General features: G+C 31.9%; 1 protein-coding gene across 1 annotated transcript in view; it reads right to left on the minus strand.

Moving 5' to 3' along the window:
• Window positions 1-17631, minus strand: part of LOC308643747 (uncharacterized protein) — a 738434-nt gene that overhangs the window by 222651 nt on the left and 498152 nt on the right. The window lies entirely within an intron of this gene.

Consider the following 17631-nt stretch of genomic DNA (forward strand, 5'->3'; position numbering starts at 1 on the left):
GAATGGTTTTTACAAATTCAAGAGAGAAGCACCAAGTCATTGATAAATGGTAATGTACCTGGATAACTCAAAGTGCCTTTATGTATATTAATGATGCACTAATTAAAACAACTACAAATAAATACAAAAAATCAGTAGAGAAGAAAGATAACAAAGGTAGGCAAGAAGCGAGAGTACTGGGGATCAAACTGGAAAAGTGTATACCAATCTTGTATGATTATTTCAAAATTAAACCCAATATTATATATGAAATAATGATCTAATTAAGAAAAAGAAGTAAACAGTGAGTAAAACTATAGAAACTGCATGAACACTTGAAGAATGAATAATACAATTGCATAATCAAAGGGTCACTGATGAAATCGGGGGTGGGGTGGGGAAGTTTTAAATAAACATCAGACCCATGTGAGAATCAAAACACAACATGGGATACAGTAAAAACAGTTCTTTTTTTTTGTTCTTTGGTTTTTTTCTTTTCTTTTATTGAGACATTGTGTGTGTATATGTATACAAAATAATGGGATTCAGTATAACAAATACAGAAATGCACATAATATATTTTGATAAATCTTACTACGCAGTACTTTTTCTTTCCCTCCCCATGTCTCTCCCCTAATGTACCAAAAGCAGTTGTATGAGGGAAGTTTATAGCAATGGCTACCTCCATTTAGAAATCTGAGATATTTCAAATTTAAAACCTCATGATGCATCACAAGGTCTAAGAAAAACATCAGTAAATTAATTCTAAAACCAATATGAAAAAAGAATTAATAAATGTCACAGCCAAATTTATAAAGTAGAAAGTTAAATTTAAAAAAATCCAACATAGTACTAATGAAACAAACAGTTGGTTGTTGAAAAGGTAAATAAGATTGATAAACCCTTAGCAAAGGTAAATAAAAAATAAAAAAAAGAGAGAAGGAAGATACAAATGAATAAATCTAGAAACAAAAACAGAAATATAACAACAGATACCACTGAAATCCAGAGGATCTCTAGAGAGTGGAAAACTAGTATTTCAATGCATAGGAAAATCTAGATTATATTAAAGACTCAAATTGCAATACATGAAAAAATCTAGAAGATATTGATGAAATATGTCCTAAAAAATTTGAATCAAAAGGATAGAGAAAAACAAATAGCTCAATACCAAGCAATTAATTTGAAGCAATAATAGAAGCCTCCAAGGCCAGAGGTGAATGCATTGCTAAATTTTATCAGATATTTAATGAAGAACTGATATTAATCCCTCCCATTACATGTAAGAGCAAAGGAAAGATGCTTTCAAAGCAATTCTGTAAAGTATTACCCTGATTGGAAAAGTGAATATGGACAGAACAAGGAAAAAAACTAAGACCAATATCCTTGAGGAACATAATATAAAAATTCTCATAAAAATCTTTGCAAACCACATTCAGCAGCACATTACAAAATAACATACAATGTCAGGCATGGTGGTATATGTCTATATTCTCAGAAAGGTAGGATGTTATTTCAGGCCCACTGTAATTTCAAAGCCAGCCTGGGCAAATTAGTGAGACCTTATCAAAGTGAACAATAAAAGGGGCTGGGGGTGTGTCTCAGTGATACTGTGCTCCTGGTTTGAGTCTCTAGTGTCATATACAAAAAAAAAAAATACAAGCTGATTTTGCTCCAGGATTATTCAATAAATGCAAATCAATGAAACTAATACACCACATATAGAATCAAGGGCAAAACCAAATGATCATTTCATCAGCTGCAGGAAAAGCCTTTGACAAATTCAATGGCCCTTTATAATAAAGCTCTGAGGAACTAGAAATAAGAGAAGTTTATAACAAGATAATAAATATCAAGTGTATCAAACCCAAAGCCAATAGTATAATGAAGAGGAACATTTTCTCTGAAATCAGAAAAATACAAGGATGTTCATTGCCACCAACCTCACTAATCATAGTACTTAAAATTTTAGACAAGAGAAAGAAATAAAAGGGATTCAAATAGAAAACTTAAAATTGTTAAATTATTTCTATATGCAAATTATATAGTCCTATTCTTAGAAGACCACAAATGTTATATCATAAGAATTCTACTTCCAATGAATAAGTTCATCAGAGTAAAATGATACAAAGTAAATATATATAGCAATAAATTGTTTATATACCAATAGCAAACCTGGAGAGAATAAAGCAAGGGTAATAGGTCATTCAAATAGCTTTAAAAATAGATAGGAATAACCCTAGTTAAGGAAGTGAATGACCTCTTCAAGAAAAATTACAAATTACTGAAAAAGAAACTAAAGAAGACAACAGAAAGTAGAAAGATCTCCTATGTTCATGGAAAGGCAGAATTAATATTGTGAAAATGGCCATATACCATAATTGAATTATAGATTCCATGCATTCCCATTCAAATTCAAATGATATTGTTCACAGAAATGGGGGGTAAATACAAAACAAATAAAACTACTCCTAAATTTATATGGAAGAAAAACAAAACAAATGACTTAAACAAAGTGATGCTGATCATAAGAGCAATGATGGGTACACCACAATGCCCAATTTCAAAATATAAAACAGAGCCACAGTAATAAAAACCATGGTCTTGGTGAGAAGGAAGACCCATAGACCAATGGAATAGAAGAGAAGTGAGAGAGCCAAACCCACAGAAGTACATTCATGTGATTCTAGGCAAAGTTGCCAAAAATATATTTTGGAGAAAAGACAAAAGACATTTTAGAAATAGTGTTGGGAAAACTAGATATCCATACGTAAAAGAAAACTAGATGACTATTTTCTAACACTGTACAAGAGTTTATTCAAAAAGGACTAAAAACATATGTACCAGACTAGAAGGTTTACAACTGCCAGAAGAAAATATATTGAAAACACTTCAGTATGTAGGCAATGACTTCCTGAATAGAGATTCCTACAGCTCAGAAAATAATAGCAACAATGGATAAGAGGGAGTGCTTCAAACTGAAAAATTCCTGCATAGTAAGTGAAACATATTAACAGTATGAAGAGGTAGCCTCCAGAATTGGAGAAAAGCTTTGCCAGCTACTCTTCTGACAGAAGGTTAATATCCTGAAAATATTAACACAAACATCTTAACACCAGAAACACAAAAATCTTCTCAATCAATGAGCAAATTCACAGCTGGTTCTCAAAATAAGAGATATAAATGGCCAACACTTTGGTTAAAAAATGCATAACATCTTTAGCAATCAGGGAAATGTAAATCAAAACAACATCAAGCCTCCATTTTCCACCATTCAAAAAAGTAATCATCAAGAAAACAAATAATAGTGGGAAAAATTGAGGAGAAAATCTCTTATACGCTATTGGTAGAAATATAAATTACTATGGCCCTATGGAAATCCGTATGAAGGCTACTCAAAAAACTGAACATAAAACTACTTTATGATACAACTATACTACTCAGTACTTACAGGAAAATATTAAAGTCAGCTTACTTTAGAGATATACATATGCCCATCTTTACCATGACACCATTCAAAATAGGCAAGTTAAAGAATCAGGCTAGATGTTTGTTAACAAAAAAAAAATGGATAAAGAAAATGTATTATATATACACAAGGAAGATTTTTACACATAGAAAACAACAAAACTAAATCCATTTTAGGAAAATGAATGACATAGGGAAGCATAATGTTAAGTAATATAAACCAGACTCAGAAAACAAGTATTATATATTGCTCTCATATAGAAAACTAGAGGTAGAAATGTTCAACATGAAAATAGATGAATAATAAATTTTATCCATTAGCATACATAAAATTGGGAGTATGGAGGAAGAAATGTTAAAGTTAGCATTGGGGGAGTATAATTGATCTATATGTATGTACAAACATGCCACCATAAAAATTTTGTGTAATTACTGTGTACAATTTTTTTTTAAATTAACCATCTTTTTAAAATTTTCAGAACTTTATTTATTTTTCATTTATCATGTTCATTACCACTATTACTTGTTCTGTTTAGATTTATATATTCTTTGAATAGCAGTTATATATATATATTATTGATTTCTTTTTAGTTATATGTGACAGTAGAGTTCATTCTGATATAATTCAACAAGCACTAACCATCAATAAATTAAGTTTATATTAATTGATACTAAATATAAATTACTTGAAGGTTTAATAAGAACAGAAGTAAAGAAACTATTGATTTTTAAGTGTCTAAAATATGCCTCATTCATTTGTTTATTTTTCTATTCATTATAATCACAAAATTATTGTGATGGTAATCCCACACCCTGCCTCCTAGTCATTCAAGAATGTCAAGAGTAAAAAATAGACAAATATGACACATTGTTCAAATATCCAGCATGTACTTCCCCTAATATTCCTATGTTTGGACTAATATTGAATTGCTACTCTTATTAATTTCAATATTTCTTATTTTAAGTATCAGCCATCTTGACTCTCTTATTCAATCTGGATACTTATCTTGCTCTTCATATGCATCCCCTTTTCTCAGCTTCATATTTATAAAGCTGTTCTTTTGGCTTCTTTTCTATTTCTTTCTTTCCATAAGGGCACACCAAAGAATTGTTTATTCCTGCCACATTCTGTCAATGTTAATTCACCTGTTGCTATCCTTGTTTTCTATTGTAATTTTGTAGCCTTATTTCTTTCTAGCATTTTTTTTTTCATCATGGAAGATGATATGCAAAAAAACAGAAAGAAAGAATGAAAGAGATTTAAAAAAAATTACCTTTGAATCAGGTGATGAAAAGAAAGGACAATCATTCTTTATTCTGATTGCCTGCACAAGTGTTTCAACTACATCCTTCTTTTGACTGGCAGGGTTACTGTTGTCAGGTAAGTTTCCACTCTTTTGGTTCCCTGTGTCATATTTTACTTCTAACAATAAAAACAAAATAAATGATATACAAAAATTCTGTAACTTCAAGTCAATAAGCTGCACAACATCAGGCAGTCTTCAAATAGCTTACCATCCTTCATGGATTGTCTGGAAGCTTCAGTTAATTCTCCTCCTTCTTCTGGGATGTTCTAGGGAAAAAAGATTAAGATATAATAAGAACCAAAGTTAAAAAATTAATTAATGTTCTCCATGACTGTAGATACAATAGAATAAGCATTTTGATGCATACTCAAACTATAATTTTCTCACTAAGCTATACCTTCTAATGGGGAAAGGATTATGAGCCATGACATAGAGATTTCCAAAATGTAACTCCTCTTATCTTCAATTGATTTTTACACAAATACTGAAATCCATTATACTATTTTCTTAAGCTGAATGATGTAGGATAAAAATTGTAGCCATCTTTACTTAGAGTACTTTTGAAAAAGACTAACAATATGAGAAATTATATGTGATATTTTAATGTGTTTTTATGACTTATATTGGCATGGATTACCTCTTGTGGGGAAAGCTGTAAGATATGAGCTTTAAGAGTATCTATTAAAGAAGACTGATTGGATACATAAACAGTATAAGTTTTGTCCATCCTATGTGTCAAATAGCTCAAGATAAATGATTATACAAATTTTTCTCCTTCCAAGAAAAAGAGGAATGACAAAAAAAAATCATGTGGGGGTGATATCAATGAATAAAAACCACACAGTGTTGTTAAACAAAAACATTAACTCAATGACCAAACCACAGTGACAGAGATGGCACAATGAATAGACAATGAAGAGATGTTTTCTTCAAGGAAAATAGTATTAGAGTAAGTCATTTGTTTTAGAAAGGGGCATATCTTCTTTTTATTCCAGTAACTTCATATAATTGAGTTAACAAAACAATAAGATATAAAACAATAAAATATTTTTTAATAAACCAGGTGGTGCTGCAAATCATATCACCAGGTTTGCTTGACATAGGTAACAAGACAGTGGAAGAAGTCCTTTTTTTTCTGCATTACAATTCTTAATACACCTTTATACTACAGTTTATCATCTCCCGGTTAGTATATAAGGTATGTTGACACCAAATTTACATTTTCACATGTGTATTTGTATAATGAAAGATAAGCAAGAAGGATTCTTCCTTTATAGCACCAATTTGAGATAACTTACTCAAACTTTCACATACCATATATTAAAAGAGAATACAAACTTAAAGCATATTTTTGAATTCAGTAGACTTAATTACTAGTTGTCTCATACATATTACAATACTTAGGACATTTCAGCAAGTAGACATTTATTTTCTCCACATTTACTCATGTTCAATACTGTGTATAACACCAGCTTTTAGAAATGGTGCATTTCTCCAGGCCAAATGAGCTCAGTTAAGTTATGAATAATACCATAATAGCATTCTAAATGGAACACACTATGATAGCTCTATATTAATTTCCCCCCAAATAAATATTACACACTTCTTATTCACATAATATTTAGCTCTTAATAACTGAAATAAAATTAAAGTCATTTCAAAAACAAAAGATGTCATTTACACTTAAATTTTATTTTACTGCTCCAGGATTTTTTATTTCTAACCTGGAATAGTTCATAAAAATAGTAGTGTTTTACAATGAATATTTAAGTAAATATAGAAACTAAAATTTGAAATTTCAGAATGTGTCATAGAATTTAGATATTTTAAGAAATTATAATGGAAAAACAACAATTCTGAAACTAAAGTATTACTACAATTATTGAGAGTCTCTGCTTCCAGAACTGATTATTACTTTGCACACACCATCTATTCTTCAATTAGATGAAGAGTAAATTTTTAGAAAAGTTCATTACCTCATTTTTTTTAGAATTTGTATTGGTTCTTTTCAGTTATACATCACAATAGAAGTTATATACTAGCATATAATTATAAAAGTATAGAATATAATTTGTTCTAATTCAGGACCTAGTACTTCCTTCTGTTCTACTAATCTTTCTGTTATTTACAGTAGTTTTTTAAAAAATTACTGTCACTTTTAGTGGAAAAACTCAGAAAATATGGATATGTAAACACTTTTTAATACAAGTATTAAGATACAGATTCTAGACTTTTGGTTGCCACAATTCCCAATATTATTTTAGTATAAATACAGAGCCAAGGAGAGAAATAGAGAATAAAAATCTATGAAAATGTTATGATAGTAAAACATCAACCAAGGGTTCAAATGAATAAAGAAAAGCTATGTGCAATGTATATTATACATTCCAAACTAAAAGCACCAGGGAAATTTCATGATTCTAGAAAAATTAATTTAGGCATTAAATTATTAAAGTATTATAAGTCTTGTTAAACTAAGCAAATTTTCATATAAAATGTCAGAAAAAAATATAGCAGAATTTTCAGCACTGACATCTTAAAAACACAAAATTCAGAGCAAGAACATGAATTTTACAAAATATCCCTTTACCTTAATATGAGCTTCATCGTTGTTCTCAATCATTTCAAAGCAGGAATCACCTGGATGAGTTTTTTGGGTAGATCTTTAGAGCAAAAATGTACAACAACAATGGGTGAGTTATTTTATTTTAAAAATAAAGTCTGTTTAAAGTTTAGGTATAATTTATTAAATGGTGGTTCTTGATTGAAATAATTAAAATATGACCTCCATTTACAAAAAAAGCTCATATTCACTTCCTTCTGCCTCTACTGCTGTGAATCTATAAAATATTCAGTGAAAGTACTCTGAGTTCCAATTCAGAGTGATAGTCAATACAGCAGCAGAACCTGAGGATAATTTATACTTGCAAACTGCCTGTCTTGAAGGCTGAACTTAAACCCAAGTAATGGCTGACATTTTTTTTCCACCTGAACTGAAACAAATCTCTGATAACCCAAGACAAGGTAACAAGATGCATAATTCCCTCTCTTGGATATCCATGAGTCAAATACTAAGGAAGATGGCTTGAAAATGGCAGTCTTTGTTCTTCAGCATAGAAATCACCAATAGAAATACCGAATTTATTCCCTTTACCCACAAACAGTGCACAGAGTTCTCTGAAACTTTAAAAAATTGAAAGCTAAAAAGTGAATATATATGTTATTTAGAATACTTTTGTCAGAAAAATTGAAATAAATTATAAAATTAATTTTTCCTATATAGGTCCAACTTTATTCAGGTCCAAATAAACTAGCAAGCACTTTAAAACCTTTACAGGCACTCAGATGCTCAAGGGGAAAGACTGCCATAAAAGCAGAGTCTTGGTGTTCATACCTCTGTTTCCCTAACCATTATGTAAGTGTCTTCCTTCCTCTGGGAATCCATTTCCCAGTACCTCATCTGCAGAACTCAGTGGCAGTCTCCAAACTTGAAATTTATATCCCATGAATATGCAGATTCCTGACACAAGGGAAAACTAAATGGAGTCTCAATGGCCTGTCTAAATACCTTACCAACTACTCAACTGAAGCTTTATAATGACTTTGCCTGTCAATCATTCCTGCACCCAATAGTACATGTACATTGTAAGAACACCAGCAAGTTGGAAAGAAAGTGAAGGTTAATGGATACCCACTTTGGGCCACAGATCCATATATTCCAACAAATTTTATCCATGTATTCTAACAAATTCACTAGTCTCTAATTCACTCTTGCATAACAAGGATGCAAACAGAAAAAATACAAGCTATCAAACATCCTCTAAATATTGTATTAAAATGCCTTTATAGAGAGCTTTTAATATTAATTCCTGTTTTGTGTGCATCAAACAGATCATAAACCCCAAGATTTTAGACTGTTTTCTAAAACCCTTATTCCTATGCAACACAGTATTGTTACTCTTCAAAATAGTCCCTTTCTTCATTAATTAAATTTGATCCTCTATTACTGTGGTCACTTAATAGTTCTAGTCTTGTCCTCTTTATTTGGGGTCCTATAGTCAGTCCTCATTCTATTATGAAAAAAAAATTCACCTTAAAAATTATAACCAGGGGCTGGGGATGTGGTTCAAGTGGTAGGCGCTCCCTGGCATGTGCAGGGCGCTGGATTCGATCCTCAGCACCACATAAAAATAAAATTAAAGATGTGGTGGTATACCAAAAACTGAAAAATAAGTACTAAAAAAATTCTCTCTCTCTCTCTCTCTCTCTCTCTCTCTCTCTCTCTCTAAAGAAAAAATAATAACCAGTAAATGTACTGAGCTTAGAACTAAGGAACTGGAGTTCAAATATCATTGCTGTCATCATTTGTACCCAGAAAAGCCCCTTTAATATTTTTAAGTTTCAGGTTCATTCTCAAAATTATCATTTGGCCAGCATGTCAAATACATGCTGAAAGACTAGATGGTTGCTAAAATTCTTTAAAATTCTGAAATTCTCTGAACTTTTGAATCTGTCAGCAGAAAAAGAAATAATATTCAATTGACAAAATAAAAACACAAAGAGGAAAAAACAGAAAATACAAATAAAAATTAAATCAGAGATTATAGTAATAGAAAAAAAGTATCAAAGTAAAAGTCTTCATAAAATGGATGGGATAGTAATTAAAGGAAACTTATTGGAAAATCAGGAAGTAGAGAAATCAAAATGTCCTCTAAGGATTAATATAATTAATACAACATTGTCTAAACAATGTTATTCTTCACTTCCAGAAAAATAATTTTTCTATAGCACTTGTCTGATCTTGTTTATTAGAAAACCATGTGGCCATAGATCTGTGAGATTTTACATAAAAGATTTGGTGTATTAAAAAAAACAAACAAACCAAAAAAAACTGGTTACCAGTAAACTGTCAAAGTCAGGACAAAATCTTTGACTATAACCCAGCTTCTCAGGTAAAATATAAATCAGAATTAACACATAATTGCCTTTAACTTTCTAAACTGATGATATAGAATGGATGATACATCTTGGTATCAATCTGTACATTGTGACAACACAATGGAGTTGTCAGCCAGGTAAGGCTACAGTCTAACCACAGGCCCAACACTTATTAAATAGGCAAATATGGGACAAATAGTCATCTCTATGAATGACTGCTGCTTTATTAGTAATTAACAGGTTATAATAGCACAGACACTTTCAAAGTGTTTGTAAGAAAACTTTAGGAAAAAAGTGTTAACTGAATGTGGTGTCTGTCCCAGACTAGAGTACTCAACAAATCCTTATATCTTCACTCTCCACTTAGTTAGTAGATATTTTTCATTTAAAATCTATAAATTCATACCTTCTTAATGGGTCATCTTTAGAACTTTCTTTTACTATTAAAGAAAACAGTAAAATATACATTTAATCAAAAACAGAAATGTAAAATATTAAACGTTGATGACTCATGTTTTATTATAAAATATTCCTTTAGGCCCATACTTAGAGAAGTTTTAAAATTAACATTAATTATATTTCTGACAGGCAAGCAATGATTAACAACTCTTATGTCTCCTACTATGTACTTATCAAATGCAAGGAAGATACAAGAAAATTGCAAAAATTTGATAATTAAAAGTAAATAATTACCATAACCATAATCCTTACTAAAAGCTTCAAGAGGAAAGAAAACCTTATCATTGTCACATAAAATAGCATAAAGATATCAGTATCAAACAAGGGGAGACATGATGGTTGATTAGCAGGAAGTGGCTTTTCTCACAGCTCCACCACATGGGACTCAGAGAGTGAGAAAACTGCTTCTCTGTGAGGTGGGTGATAAAAGCATGCCACTGGTACTCAATATTGGCCAGAGAGCCTTGAAAACTGGGGAATTTAGGGTGCATTAGACAAAGATGAAAAACAGAAATAGAGCTTAGGTTCTATGGGAGTTGGGGAAATCAGTACATGAGGACAGGAAAGTCTGAAAAATGCTGCAGACAAGGGGCTAGGGTTGTGGTTCAGTGGTAGAGTGTTTGCCTAGCATGCATGAAGCACTGGGTTCAATCCTCAGCACCACATAAAAATAAAATAAAAACACTGTGTCCACCTAAAACTAAAAAAGATAATAATAATAATAATAATAATAATAATAATAAGAAGAAGAAGAAGAAGAAGAAGAAGAAGAAGAAGAAGAAGAAGAAGAAAAGTGCTACAGACAGTCTTGGAATGCAGAACCTTGGACCAGAGGGTCAAGCCTAACCTGGGCAGACTCAGAAGCTATTCTAATCAATAAACTGTGACATAAAAGTCACCCCTGGTCTACCTGCTATGTTTGGGGAGCTGAAGTTGGAGACATGTTTGAACATCTGCATTGCTGTGGCACCAACTCAGACTGGGAACTTAGAACCATGAGTTGGGGCTCAGTCCAATACATAAATCTGGCAGACACCAGTCACAAGATCTAAACTGAGCCTAGCAAATCAGGAGAATATCTGGTATGGAAAGAAGTTTTCCTGGGGGTAATGCAAGTCAGATAGGCCAAAGAAAGCCTTCCTACTCTCTTCTCTTGATAGACCAATGCCTAAGACCAGTGGCAGTGGCTTCAAAATCTGAACGAGCAGGAGTGATGGAGCTTGGTGCTTGGGAGCAGACCTCAGGAGGTCAGAAAGAATAGTATCTCTGAAAAACAGAACTGGTGAAGAACTGGCTTTTCTGTGACATGAGTGTAGCTTTGGGGAGAAGAGTGGGGTATAGTCCTAGGGGTGAATTGATTTATTTATGCCCAGTAACTCTTCATGCAATGAAACACCTGGGGCAAAGACTAGACCTCATTGCCTCCCATGAGAACATCTTGTAGAACCCAGCATAACCTATACCCTTGGGGTAGAGCTGACAGCACCTCTCACAGCTCTTCATACCATCCCATGGAGAATGAAAACTGAGAGATGGAAAGACACCCAAGACAGCAAGCACATACTCTCAGTGACAATCTTATGGGTTTTTTTTCCTTTTTAGTTTTCCATCGTGTATTGATGAATACATGGTAGACATTTATACAGTTGTACATGTACATATTTTTTTCTGATTTCTCATTTGTAGCATTCTTAAACATGATTATTTTTCCTTATTCTGTTTTTTGAGGTTAGGCTTGACCCTCTGGTCAATTAGCATATTTTGGATTGACTTTATATTCTGTTTCAAAACTTTTATTTCCCTTTGTTTCTATTTCTCTTTTTTCTCTTATAAACAGTCAAATTCCATTGTTCTCTCTTTACTCTATATTTTTACTTCTTTTTTCTCCTTCTTCCTCATAAACAACACATCCTATATCAACTATGCATCTGCCCTATTCACACCTGGAAACTACAAATCGTTTTCTATCCTCACTGCACCTTTCCTCATAAGGAAGTCTATTTTTAATTTCTCCTAACACTAATTTGTTTATAAAACTCCACAGACACCACCACTAATGCTGAAACAACAATTAATACAGTTGAAGCCATAAGAAACATCTATTCTTTGATTTTATGAAAGATATAATTCATGGTTACTTACTGTCTTTGCTGACAGAAATCAATACAGTTCTGTTTATTGTAACAACTTTGTGTGAAAACAAAAATTAAGTACTCAATTTAGTTTTATATATTGTACATACAGTTGGTTGCAATTATTTGACTCCCCCTCCCCCAAATATGTGAGCCACAGGATATCTTCAAGATCACTAGAAATGCACGGACTAGAAGTTCTGTGGAGGCAGATTCATTTAGATAAATGAGTGGACACACAAACAATATGAACAAGCAAGGGAACAAATCATTCCAAACAAACCAGAATGACTCAACAGCATATTCCACAAAAACCACAGTGAAGAGAACATCAGAGAAGGAATTTTGAAAGTTTATACTTCAACTGACCTATGAGATAAAAGATAATGTAAGGAGTAAAATCAGAGAAGACACAAGAAGTGAAAAATCACCTCAATAAGGAAATAGAAGTTCTAAAAAAATCAATCAGAAATTCTCCAAATGCATAAATCAATAAACCAAATTAAAAATTCAATACAAAGCATCACCAATAAAAGAGGTGACTTGAAGGACAGATGTTCAGGTAATAAAGTAGTAGTACATAATCTTGAAAATAAAGTTCATCATGGAGAAAAGATGTTACCAGACCATGAACAAAATTTTCAAAAAATATGCGATAATATGAAAAGGCTAAATTTAAGATTAATTGGGGTAGATGAAGGCATTGAGTTTCAAACCAAAAAAATGAACAATTTATTCAATGAAATAAGAGAAAATTTCCAAAATCTTAAGAATGAAATAGAAAAGCAAACACAGGAGGTATATAGAACTCAAAATATATAAAATTGCAACAGGCCCAATTCTAGCCACATTATTATGAAAATGTCTAACAAACAGAGTAAATATAGAATTTTAAAACCTGCTAGAGAAAAATGATTGGTCACATTGAAAGGCAAGGAAAACCAATCCAGATCTCAGCTGACTTATCAACCCAGATAGTAAAAGCTAGGTGGTGTTTGAATATTATATACCAAGCTCTGGAAGAAAATGGATACCACACCAAGAATACCAAATTATGTCAGATTTAAATATGAGTTAAAAGCATCCATAAAAATTTTTTAAAAAATCACAACTAGAAATCTGGCATTATAAAACATACTCGATAAAATATTTCATGAAGAAAATATAAAATATTCAAATAAAAACAGAGTAAAACTACAACTAAAATAATAGTTAATCAAAGTAGAATCTAATTCAACTTGATAATTAGAAATAAATCAAAATAAAAGGAAATACAAATCATATCTCAATAATAACACTGAATGTTAATGGACTCAACTCATCAAAAGGTATACGCTGGCAGATTGAATTAAAAAACAAAACCCAACACTATGCTGTCTCTAAGAGACTAACCTCATAGGCAAAGATATTCACAAGATATCCAAAGATATACACTGTGAAAGGGAAAGAAAACCACATCAATCACATGGATCTCATAAACAAGCAGGTGTTTCTATTCTTAAAATAATGGATTTTAAGCATAAGTTACTTAGAACAGATAAAAAAGGCCATTTCATATTGCTTAAGGGAGTAATATAAAAGAAAGAAATAACAACAGAATATATATGCTCCAAACTATGAAACATCTATGTAAATTCTTCTCAATATTGAGAATCAAACAGATCACAACACAATAATTTTGGGAACTTTAACATGCCTCTCTCATCACTAGACAGATCAAACAAACAAAAATTAAACATAGAAGGTACAGAACTAAAGTTACAATTAATAATTTAGATCTAACAGAAATATATAGAACAGTTTACTCATCAATGACTGAATACATTTTCTTCTTAGCTACACAGGGAACATTTTCCAAAAATAGAACATATTTTAGTACATAAAGCAACATTTTGCAAATACTAAAAATAGAGATATCTTGCACTCTATCAGATCATAATGGAATAAAACTAGAAATCAACAAGATTAAAAAAGCTAACACTAGTAGACTAAATTCACTACTGAATGATGAATGGATAGATGAACAAATCAAGGTTAAAATAAAGAAAATATGAACGAAAATGAGAATTGTGATATAATATATAAAAATCTTTGGGACACTGCCAAGGCAGTTTTAAGATAAATGTTTATATCATTGAGCCCATAAATTAAAAGAATAGAAAGTTATTGAGTAAATAACATTACCTCTCAAGGCCCTAGAGAAAAACACTGAAATCAGCAAAAGACAGGAAAGAATAAAATTTAAAAATGAAATTGATAAAATAAACATGTAAAAATTGAAAAAAAATGAATCAAAATGTTGTGTTTTTTTTAAAAAAATAAACAAAACTGACAAACTTTAGCCAAGGTAACTAAGAGAAAAAAATGCAAAGTACCAAAATATCAGTGCAAATATCACCACAGACACGACTGAAACAGAGCATATATAGAAGCTATTTAAAATATATATATACCCCAATAAGCTAGAAAATCTTAAAGACATCAGTAATTTCTGGAGATATGAGCTACCCAAATCAAACCAGAAGGATCTAGAAAATTTAAACAGATCAATTACAAATAATGAGAATAAAGAAGTCACTAAGAGCCTACCAACAAAGAAAAGCTCAGGACCAGATAGATGCTCAGCCAATTTCTACCAAACCTCTAAAGAAAAACTGATACCAATCCTCCTCAAATTATTTCATGAAATTGAAAAAGAGGGAACTCTTCAAACTCATTCAATGAAGCTTATCTCACACTGATACAAATCTAGACAAAGAAACATCAAAAAAAGAAAAATTCAGATTAATATCCTTGATGAACATAGATGCAAAAATCTTCAATAAAATACTGCTAAATCTCATACAAAAATATATTAAAAAGATGGTGCAGTAGGGGATAGGAAAGGTAGCAGAATACAACAATTACTAATAGGGCATTATGTAAAATTGTGGATGTGTAACCGACGTGATTCTTCAGTCTGCATTTGGGGTAAAATTGGGGGTTCATAACCCACTTCAATCTAATGTATGAAATATGATATGTCAAGAGCTTTGTAATGTTGTGAACAACCAATAAAAAAAAAGAAAAAAAAATAGTGCACCATGACCAAGTGGGTTTCATCCCAGGAATGCAACATTGATTCAACAAATGGAAATCAGTAAATTTAATTCATCACACAAATAGACACAGAGATAAGAACACATAATTATCCAAATAATTGCAGCATCTCTTTTTGAAAAAATACTACATCCATTCATGCTTTAAACACCAGAAATAACAGAAATGAAAGAATCATACCAACACTGTAAAAGCTATATATGACAAACCCAAGGCCAACCTAATACTAAAGGAGTACTACTACAGCATTCTTTCTAAAAACTGGAATGAGAAAGGGGAGCCCACTTTCACTACTTCTATTAGTACACAAACCAACTTGTAGCAAGTACAAAATGTAGAGATAATACCCTGCAATCTATCAAATCATAGTGTAATAAAATCCCAGAAGATAAAATTCACTACTGAATGAATAGAGAGCTGAACAAATCAAGTCTGTTAATCTCTAGCCAGAGCAATTTGGCAAAGAAAGGTAATTAAAGGGATGTGAATAGGGGAAAAAAGGGCTAAAACTAGGTCCACTTGAAGAGGACATAATTATATATTTAGAAGACCCCAAAAGAAGTCCATCAGAAAACTCCTAGAACTCAAATTAATTCACCAAATTGAAGGATACAAAAATAATACTCATAAATAAATTGTGTTTCTATACTCCAATAATGAATAAGCTAAAAAATAAATTAGGAAAACTATCTCATTAAAAAAACTTGTGAATCAACCTAACAAAAGAGGTAAAAGATCTCTACATTGAAAATTACAGAATACTAAAGAAATAAATTGTGGAAGACCATAGGAGATGGAAAGACTTCTCTGTTCTTGGATATCCAGAATTAATTGTCAAAATGGCCATCATACTGAAAGTGTAAAAAGATTAATGCAATTCCCTTCAATAGTCCAAAGATTTTCTTCACACAAACAGAATTAGCAATCATGAAATTCACTTGGATAAACAAAAGACACAGAATATCCAAAACAACCCCTAGCAAGAAAAATGAAGCAGGAGGCATCACAATATCAGACCTCAAATTACACTACAGAGCTATAAAAAGAAAATCAGTATGGTATTGGCAACAAAATAAGTAAGACCACCAATGGAACAGATGATATAGAAACAAATCCATATAAATACAGTTACCTCATACTATACACAAAGGCACCAATACTATACATTGGAGAAAAGATAGCTTCTTCAACAAATGGTGCTCAGAAAATTGGTAATCCTTACGTAGCAGAATTAAATTAAACTCTCATTCTCTCACCATGCACAAAACTCAACTCAAAGTGGATCAATGACCTAAGTATTAGACCAGAATCCCTGCACCTGCTAGAAGAAAATGTAGGCCCCAAACTCCACCATATCTGCTTAGAATCTGATTTCTTAATAAGATCCCTAAAGCACAAGGAGTTGTTGGTGGGCCTGACCTTGGATCTATGTGGAGGAATGCTTATCTTGCTAATGATTGTGCAGCAGGGAAATGCTAACTACAGCTCTATGTTTTGAGACAGAGTGTTGTCAGAACACTGGCAAGCACCATTTCCCTGTTCCTTTGACAAGAAGTTATTTCCCTGTTAGTACAAGGTTAGCTTACATGGCAGCTCCTAGACTCTTGGTTTCAGGACTCCCATAATATGATATGTTGTGTATCATCTCTGGCCTATCATGACTGTTATATGTAAATTGGCACATACCCACTATAAAAGCTATTTTTTTGCTGCACAATACAGCCAGACACCATTCTCTGAAACTGTTTCTGGAGGGGGTTTCTCTGTGCCCTCAAGCTCCCATCAGTTGATGTTGGAAAGGCAGGCCCCTCAGCAAGAAGTAAAATCAATTATCAATAAAAGGTATGGCATCAAACTAAGAAGCTTCTTCATTGCAAAGAAAAAAACCAAGGATGTGAAAAGAGAACCAACAGAATAGGAAATATACCCTTCCCCCTGCCCCTCAGAAAAAGCATTAACTTCCAGGATAGATAAAGAACTAAAAAATATAAATTAAAACTAATACCACCACCACCCACCACCACTCAATTAACAAATGGGCAAATAAATTGAACAGGAACTTCACAGAAGAAATAAAAATGGTCAACAAGTATATGAAAACATCTATAGAAATTAGAGGAATGCAGTAAACAGTTTTACAAAGACATTCCAGTGTAGGAGACAGCAAATATGCTGATCTCTTACTTCCAGCTACTTTTTCTATCTTATGTGTATTACAAACAGAACTTTACCTCCCCTAGGAATAAAAC

The sequence above is a fragment of the Spermophilus citellus genome, assembly GCF_964194105.1.
Source record: "Spermophilus citellus genome assembly, chromosome: 3".
Taxonomy (NCBI): domain Eukaryota; kingdom Metazoa; phylum Chordata; class Mammalia; order Rodentia; family Sciuridae; genus Spermophilus; species Spermophilus citellus.